The sequence below is a fragment of the Aegilops tauschii genome, chromosome 4 (assembly GCF_002575655.3).
Source record: "Aegilops tauschii subsp. strangulata cultivar AL8/78 chromosome 4, Aet v6.0, whole genome shotgun sequence".
In the NCBI taxonomy this organism is placed as follows: domain Eukaryota; kingdom Viridiplantae; phylum Streptophyta; class Magnoliopsida; order Poales; family Poaceae; genus Aegilops; species Aegilops tauschii.
In genome coordinates, this window is record NC_053038.3 from 334,129,380 (window position 1) to 334,139,060 (window position 9,681).

At 46.6% G+C, this 9,681-nt stretch overlaps 1 long non-coding RNA gene across 1 annotated transcript; it reads left to right on the plus strand.

Annotated features, from left to right (window-relative positions):
- Positions 1-8,304: 8,304 nt before the first annotated feature.
- Positions 8,305-9,248, plus strand: LOC109785382 (uncharacterized). The gene is made up of 2 exons (XR_005753280.2): positions 8,305-8,682; positions 8,776-9,248. It is a non-coding gene; the product is annotated as an uncharacterized lncRNA (long non-coding RNA).
- Positions 9,249-9,681: the final 433 nt, after the last annotated feature.

Genomic DNA, 9,681 nt, shown 5'->3' on the forward strand with positions numbered 1-9,681 from the left:
GCAATGGAATCTTAAATTATAACAGTTGTTCTTCAGGTTTAGGCACTTGTTCTACATGAACAGAGTACAATAAGACGCAAGAATATGATACTTAAAAATAGAAAATGAGCTCATAGACCTTACCACATTCTTGGTTCGGGACCAGTACAGAACAAGGCGTTCCCAGTCATCGTCCAGTAAATGTGTCTCAGGAGAATGTAAGGGAATTTGATGAGTTTCTTTGCCGGTGAAGTACGTTTTCTTCAGGTAATTCCGATACTGCCACCAAGCATTCTTGAAGATAGCAGAGGTATTAGCACAGGTTACCTCATCCTGAGTTTCCAAATCGGTCCTTCTCTATAGAGAAAAATGGGAAAATTTGCTGTATTATAACCATCATGGAGGTAGGATGTATGGGCAAAGCAAAGTAATTGCCATGAATAACATTACTTACACATAACTCCTGGACAAACACCTGCAACTGGCATTTTCGTTCATCTTCAGTATAATATTTCCAAGATGGGAAGATACGCACATACGATTTAACAACATCAAATGCGATAGATGCTAAACTACGACTAGCTGGTTGTGCTTCCTCCACAGAAATAGGCGTACTAACTGGTGGAGTTGGGGTTCGCCGTGATAGTACTGGCCCTTTGGGCACTGGAGCTGCCTTACTAACTGCTCTTGTTTGGGAGCTCTGTGGTGGAGATGGTGTTGTGTCAACAGGAACTGGGTTACTATCGGCTGGGGTTGGGGTTAGATTGGGTGAAGCTGGTTCTCTGTCCATCGCAGTAGGGGTACAATCTGCGAGAGTTTGGGTTATGTGTGGTAGGGCTGGTTCTTGTGCATGTACAACTGGGGTGCTATCTCCACCAAGAGGTAGCACTGTTTTATTTGAAGACCGTGTTTTTAGTCCGCTAGATACTGGCATCACCCACTCCAATTCAAATGGCTGATAAACAGGAAACATAGTTGAATGTACAGACATTGTATGAGAGACAGATGCAATAGATAGTGTGGAAAAAAGAGGGCATGAAATAGTTGACATGTATATTGTTTAACTAAAACGGATAGCATGACATAATTTCACATATATGATGTCTATCTAAACTGGATAGCATAGCATAACATAATTCAAAGACATGATGAATAACTAAACAGGATCGCATGACATAATTCACCTACATGTTATCTAAGTAATCAGGATCGCATCATTTAATTCACATATGTGATTTATATGCTAAACAGAGGGCATTCGATATGATGTCTGAACTAAGAACATGGTGTTGAATATTGTGTATATGATGTCTAAACTATGCAATGCAAGACACCGTATGCATGATATGAGCAGTATAACCGTGCCAAGTTAGAGCATACACCTCAGTGGGGGAATAGGACTGGTCATCTGTCTCTGAATCCATCTCTGAGGAGCTATCGGGACCCAACAAGAGGTCTGCTTCGACAGGTAGCACTGTCTGCTCTGAAGGCCTTGTTTTCACTCCAGATTTTTCCATCTCCCACCCAAATGGCTGATTCACAGGAAGAGTAGTTTAATGTACAAAAATTGTCGACAAATGGAAATGTAATGAAGAAAAGGATGGGCAAGATATCATTCAAATATATGATGCCTGGTTAAACAGGATGGCATTGCACATTTCACATATATTATGGCTGGCTAAAAGACATGAGACTGCATAATTCCCATATATGATATAGAAACTAAACAGGTGGCATTACAGAACATGTCTAAACTAAGCAGATGACATATATGATGTCAAAAGTAGGCACTGCAAGGCAACATATGCATGATATGACTAACATCATCATGCCAAGGTAGAGCAAACACATTGGGGGGGTAAATAGGAGTGGTCAGCGGCGTCTGAATCCGCCTTAGAACAGATATCTTCCTCTGGATTACAATCTCGAGAGGGGTGGGGAGGGTTTGCCATTGAACCCACCATGGAGCGATGTTTGCATGACATTGTATTGCCGCGCAAAACTCTTCTCTTTTTCTCTACATGTTCAGCATGACTGTGTACAATATCTGACATGCATACGAAAAAAGTATGGTGAGATTATGTAAGGAGAGCATGCAGAAATTTAGAGTGATGGTAACAACCAGTGGATCGATGTTTTTCCGTTGAACCAAAATAGCCCTAATGGATCGACGTGAATGTATAGTAATAAGTGATGCAACAAGTGTACAACCTCTTTGCCGTAGCCGCGTCGACCTCAGCATCATTGGGTTGGTCGCTGAAGCAGTTGAGGCAGAGGTAGCTGTCGGAGGTGTGGAGGAAGATCTGAGGAATCTGTAGACGGCGTCCAGGGCACTGCTCTATTGTGATGGATCGTTCTGTCATTGGAGCAGCTTCGATGAGCCGTAAACGTCAAGACTGAAGCAGCACAAGACAGACATCGTCAATCTCAAGTGGGATTCTAATAGCATCTCCAATAGATGATGTAAAATGGATGTAAAATTAACATCACCAAAAACCACCTGACTACAACAGATGAGGTAAAAACTGTTGACTCTGAACTTAACTGTCGAAACTAAAATTTACTGTGGAATCTGAATGCTACTATCGAAACTGAACGCAATTGTAGCAGAGAGGCACTTGACATGTAGTTTAGGGAGGGCCTGCAGTTCATCTTCAACCTGCACCCCCCTGAGCCGCCAGCCACCACCGGCCCCAGCGCCGCCTCGCCGCCCCGAAACAACTCGCCACCGCTGCCCCGGCCAGCCCTCTAGGCCCCCCGCCCCCACCCTAAACCCTAAGATAGATAGTGGGGTACCTCTCCGGCGAGCCCCCGTCCCCGCTGCGGGTGGTTCTTCCTTAACTCCGGCGAGCCCCCCAACCCCTGAAAATCGACTGACCCAAAAGTCGATTCAGTCGACTGAAGTGTGGCTTAATCGGAGAGAGCAGCAGCACGAGCGAGGGGGAGAGCAGCAGCAGCAGCTGGGCGAGCGAGCGATCGAGCGAGAGCCGGAGCAGCAGCAGCAGCGCGAGCGAGCGAGAGCCGGAGTAGCAGCAGCAGATCCGGCTGGTACGGACGCCGCCGCCGAAGGGGCCTCGCACTGGGGGAGAACCGCCGTGGAGATGTCGCCCGTGGCGCCGGCTTCAAGGTAGCCGCTTCATGGGGGTGCGGGATGGAGCACCGTCGGCGCCGGGAGGTCGAGTTAAGGAGAAGGTGCGATGCAATAAGTGTACAACCTTTTTGGTGGCGCCGAGTAGGCCTCGGCTTCGTCCGAGGAGTCGGTGAGGATGCTGCGGTTCCGGTGGAGCAGGTTAAGGCGGCGCTGTGGGGATGGAGCAGCCGCGATAGACGAGGCGATCGTCGGAGCAGCTCCTTGGAGGTGGAGGACGGGGCGGCTGAACCGGCGGCACGGCGAGATGGACGACGGATCCTCATCCAGGGAGGTGGACGAGGGATGTCGAGCTGTTGCGGTGGACGACGTCGTCGGGGAAGAGGCTCCGGCTGGGCAGCGGTGACGTGGCAGACGGAGGAGGGTGGGGTTTCGCGGCTGGAGCGGAGAGGTTATGGCGGCCTGGGATTTCGAATGGCGAAAAGGGGCGATGGGAGGGGGTGAAGCATGACTTAGGGACGCGCTTGTCCAAAATGTAGAGTGTGTTACGAAAGTACCCCCCACCGATTTGAACTAGCGGCCCTTTCGGCTCAGGGTTAGAAGGGGGATTTCGCGTGTCGGGATTTGGCAGCTGGAGGGAGTTTTCGCGCGCGTTGTAATTTCGGGATAGCAAGGCGCGGGTTGTGAAGGCGCCAGTTTTGGGAGCACGATATCTGAATTTTCGGGATATAACAAGACGCGGGTTGAATTTTAGGGACAAGCCTAACGTGTAGTAATATTGTACTTGTACGTACCAAATCAATTCGCACTTCCCTCAACCAAAAAGAAAACGAAAAAAATAAAACTATTCACACCACACAAAGAGAGAGTCTTGCCCCATTTTACTATACAAATGATATTCAAAGCTACTCCCTCCTTCCATCTATATAGGGCCTAATGCGTTTTTCGATGCTAACTTTGACCAAATATTAGAGTAATGATATATGACATGCAACTTACACAAAGCACACCGTTAAATTCGTCTATGAAAGGTTCTTTCAATGATATAATTTTCACATTGTGCATGTCATGTACTATTAATCTTGTCAATAGTCAAAGGCGGTCTTAAAAATCTCATTCTATGCCCTATATAGATGGAAGGAGGGAGTATGAATCCATGTTATGTCCGATTAAATTTTTTCGCTTGCTGTATAATGCATGTAACCTACTCATACCAACATTTTAGTGCATTCCAAATGTCTATACTACCGCCGCAATTCGAACTAAATTTGAATTCGTTTCTCTATTTCAATAAGAATCTACAATCATGATTGTTGCCAACTTCAACCATCATAGTTTCCTTGCTATCCGCCAGATATAAATCGGACGGCCTATAATGCAGGATGGCAGGCACACCATCATCAACAACTCCGTTTTTTATAAGAGTAGAGATAAAATATATTAAATGTAGTATAACATGTTCATAACCACACCATGTGTATCACCGTTATATATATTCACACATGCGTCGGTTTGAAACACTATGATAAATTCTTCAAATATCTGAATTCGCTTTTTATAATGAAGTATATATGATCTCTATTCGTCTTTTACACCCACACAACCCTCTTATCTTTGTAGCTAGCGCTAACTTTCTCTTGTGCATGCACACGCCCGCATCCCTCTCACCCTCCCTCAGCATTCTCTAGCTCCATCGCGCAAATTCGTCTTTTCACTTTAGGTCGTTCACTCACGGTGTGTGTAGGCCCCCCAACTCCTTCTTTACGGCACACATCAATCGATATGCCTCTCTAGCCAGGTGTGCCTAGCATAAACACAAGCTTCCCCTCTTCTCTTGTCACCGTCCATGCCTCACTCCCACCACTCTTTTCATCGTTCTCGTACTCGCACACTCCTCCCCCTCGATATAGTATGCCTCTCGTACCACCTCCTACATGCATCCCTCTCTCTCTATCCTTCTCCTCGTGCCTCATTTGCTTCTAACACACACATGCATGTATACCGATCGATCTCCCAACATATACCTAGATCGACTTTAACTACCCCCCCATCGATCGACGTACCTCACAAGTTATGTCTCTCCTTTCTCTAACAAAGGGCGATTGATCTTCCTATGTAGTTACGTCTGCTTACCACATCCACATCGCCCCCCTCATCATTCGTGCATGCCTCCTGACCCGTCTCTCACACGCACGTGCACAGACAACAAGCAGCCATCTCCTCTCTTATTGATATTGCGGGCGTGCCCTCCGTTTGTCTACCAAGCCTATCCCACCATTTGTTAGAAGCAACTCCACTACCACCCCCTCCAACACTCTAGCTCTGTCTCTCTCCCAACCTTATTCCTCTCCTGCACATATGCATGGATGCCGATCGATCTCCCTTAATACATGAGGCAGATCGATCTCCTTAATACATGAGGTAGGCATCTCTCCTCCTCCACACATATACCAGCCATTGTACCTCTATAGTTAATTGGGCCTCCCTCTTCCCCCACCACACACCGATAGTCGAGCGCTGCAGGTAGGTATCCATGCCACAGAGACAAACTGCACATGTTCCATCTCACGTTCCAGTAGGCCAACCACTCTATATCTTTGACGTGGGCACACACAAATTCGATGGCACTCTTTATCGATCGCGCGTGCACACACACACATCATCCCTCTCTTCGATTCTATGGACACCGCAAGCCGATGATACCTCCACTCTCTTCTCGTGGATCGCCCCCTCTATATATATGTTATATCCAGGACTCTATTTCACACACATTGCATATGTTACATTTTTTGGTTGACCCCCCCCCCCCAAAATCTCAAGAACCCACACACTATATCTCTCTAGGTTTGTATCTCTCACACACAACCCCACGTAGGTGGTGTACGTATACAAGAAGAGAATAGGTGCACCGTGCATGTACTCACGCTTCGTGCCCAGCCACACCCGCGCGGGTACACGGTGGAGCTCATTTCTTTACGAAATGGCAGCCCACGTGCTAATTTGAACGCCTGTAGCGGTTGTTTACCTAGGGAGGTCGTGTACCACGCGTGCACGAAACAAAGTTCGACTTGACGCGTTGCCGCGTTATTTTTAAATAAAGTTATAGCGCTCAATGGCACGTACACAAAATATAGAACGATTTTTATGGAGAAAAAGGTAGTCCGCTCACTATATACAATGGAGCCTACCTGCCTGGTTTGTCGCTCTTCAGAGTATCTCACACAAGGTTGCGGTGGCCTCTCTCTCTCTCACCGTCACTGATCCGGCCGCATCCCATCCGCCAGGGGAAAGGGAGTGCGGTGGCCTCTCTCTCTCTCACCGTTGGTCACTGATCCGGCCGCATCCCGTCCGCCGGGGGAAAGGGAGGAAGTGCATCGTTTCTCCGTTTGACGGCGCCGAGGGAGCACATCCCGATCTGCGGTACACGCCGTTCTCTCTGACCAAGCTCCGGCGCGGCAGGGCCTACGCCACCTGCTCGCAGATTCCGCCCGTCCGCCGCTCACCTAGTTACATCCCGACGACCTCCAGGTATCCCCTCCGGCCTTGCTCCACTGCCCGTCTTCCCACGCCGCTGCATGTGGATCTTCCATAGTTCTTTGCCCAAAACGTAGCTCGTCCGGCGTACTTTCCATATTGCATTCTCGTCCTCACACCGTTTTAGACAAACACAACCGTGTTGTTATCTTCCCTTAGGACAAGGAATATGCTTCTTTTTTGTCGTCGCATGTGTCATCAACTGTTATTGGCCAGTAATTGTTTCCTTTCTACTCGTTGCTATTGCGACCTTTTGGTGAACTGCACAAATCACTTTTTTCTTAAGAGTGTTTTGTGCAGTTGTACTAAAATGTCACACGCGCAACGTCTCTACATTTCAGTGCGACTGCACAAAGGGAGATTGGTTTTGCTCTATCCTCCTCATCCAACTCTGAGCCTAATCTTCTCCAACTAGTTAGTCTTAAGAGAGACTGCAAAGGTGACCGGCTTCTATTTGTGTGTTTATTGTTTCATCAGCAGTCCTCTATTATCATAATCACACTTAATATCTTTGGAACAGGGACGCTCAGCTCTATTTTAGTGGAACTGCACAAAATGATCGAAATGTTGCATGCTTCAGACAACTACTTTTTTCCCAACATGCCTTGTTGATTTAGACAGAGCTGGGGGGACGTTGCTGCCAATGAAAGCATGGATCAATTTTAATTTAACACCTTCTCACAATTCTGTCTTCAGTTGTGATGTACTTATTAGCTCTGATATGCTAATAATTGACATGCATTAGTAAGGAAGTTAGTTTTTTATTGTTTCCGAAAGAGCATCGATGGCAAGACACGCGAAACAAAAGCTGAAAGCTCACACCATTGTACAATTTCATGTCGCTGAAAAATTATTTGTATAGTACATCAATTATGTAAACAAATGATGGAAGCTTGATAGCATTGCCAGAAGCCTCTTCATCATCCGGGTCCATGTGCCATGCACAAAATTATACTCCTTCGTTCCTAAATATTTGTCTTTTTACAAATTTCAAACGGGCATATTTTAGAGTGTAGATTCACTCATTTTGCTTCGTATGTGTACTCCCTCCGTTCCTAAATATTCTATTCGTTTTTCTAGAGATTTCAACAAGTGACTACATACGGAGCAAAATGAGTGAATCTACACTCTAAAATATGTCTATATACATCCGTATGTGCCAGTTCATTTGAAATCTCTAAAAAGACAAATATTTGAGTAGTCACTCGTTGAAATCTCTAGAAAGACAAATACTCCGGAGTATATTTAAGAATCGAGGGGGTAGTGCACAACCGCATGGGAGACTTAGCCCGGTCGTTGCGCCGCATTAATAGTGAGTAATGAGCAGTCAAATCATAAGCACCACCTTTCCCACTATAAGTTGCTCTGAAGAAACAACCATCAATACACTCTTCTTTGAATCCGCTCATACTACTCCATCCGTCATTGTTTATACAACGCGCTTCAGAAGAAAAAAAAATCTGTGGGACCAAGGTGACTAGCGATCGGCCTGAAAAATAGCATTGGTAGTTATAGCACGGCGTCCATTAAGCTAGTCCCAGTGCTCCAGCCTGGATCGATGCTAAGCCTGCCAGCTGAGCAAAAAGCTGATGTGTCACGTTAATTAATGAGGAGAGAGTCTCGTTCAGTAACCTCACGAGGAAACGGTGCCAGACGCAGATACCTAGGCAAAAGGTGGAGTTAATCGATCCCGTGCGGCTGGGTACCGAGCAGTCGCCTCCTTTTTTCTCGTTCCTCCCCAACTCCCCCACGCGCAACCCTGCCACCGCTTCTTCTTCCTCGCCCAGCGCCGTCGCCCCGATGCAGCCGCTCCATCCTCCACCAGCAGCCCCGTCCCGCCGCTCCATCCTCCACCAGCAGCCCCGTCCCGCCGCTGATCTCGCCTACAGCGCCGCCATACCATCCTCAGTTTCAGCCGGCCGCATGGACCGTCGCCGGGAGAAGGTCGCAGTGGCACCACCGGCTCCGCCTCTGTTCGCCGGGGCACCACCGGCTCCGCCGCTGTTCGCCGCTGCACCACCGGCTCCTCCTATGTTCGCAGTCGCCAACAGCTCCTCCGGCCAGTCAGCACCTGGTCTTTGGTAAGGAGCCTACATTGCAAAATTAGTATGGATTCAATGTCAATTTTTCATAAGTCCATGGATCAGTTTTCCAGTCTAATTTTCTCTCTTCAGTCACTTCTCATGCATGAACTGCATAATATGTACTCCCTCCGTTCCAAAATAGATGACACTTTTATTGAGAACCAGAAAACGTCTAGGCTGGAGCGGCAGAAGGTTATAGATAGCCAACATCAACTCTCAAGTCAGCAGCTTGAAACCGCTAAACTTGCCAAGGAGACAAAATTGATTGAGCTCTACCAGAAGTTATTGTTTGCTGATACAAGTGCCATGGATGACGACGCGAAAGTGGAGCGTGCCAAGGCAATGGCAAGTCTGAGGTCTATACTATTTCCAGAAGAAATGTGAGGTTTATGCTATTTCCTTATTCATGTTAACTCTGTAGTGTGACAAAACTCATTGATCGAATCTATTAGATGAACTATATGCATGTGGTGTAAGCATGTCTCTACCTTGTGTTGGATATATCAAGTGAGATGTAAACCTATGTTATTTCTATTTTCTCAAGGAAAGTAAGATCTATGCTATTTCCTCATTCCTGTGAACGATTACCCTCATGAGAACAAGTTGATGTGTTTTGTGATATTTTTAGTACTTATTTTCCAGATTTCATTCAAATACATTTCTACGGATTTATTTGAGTGTGTCTTACAAAATATTACTTAAGTACATGCCACAAATAGGCCACAAAGAGGCCATACTACTTCAGATCCTACAATGAATTAAATGAAGGAAGCTTAGCACCAAGAAGCTAAGCACCTATGCATTGGGAAGTTTAGTTGCTAAGCCATTTAATACACTTAGCACCTCATGTTAGCACCGATGCATTGACAGCAGCCTTACTAGAGGGAATAATGCTTACACACATGCATGCAGTGCTTCCACCCCGGGTACACACATGCATGCACTTACTCCATTCCGTAGTAGTACAGTACATGGAGAGAAAATTGTGGACTTGAT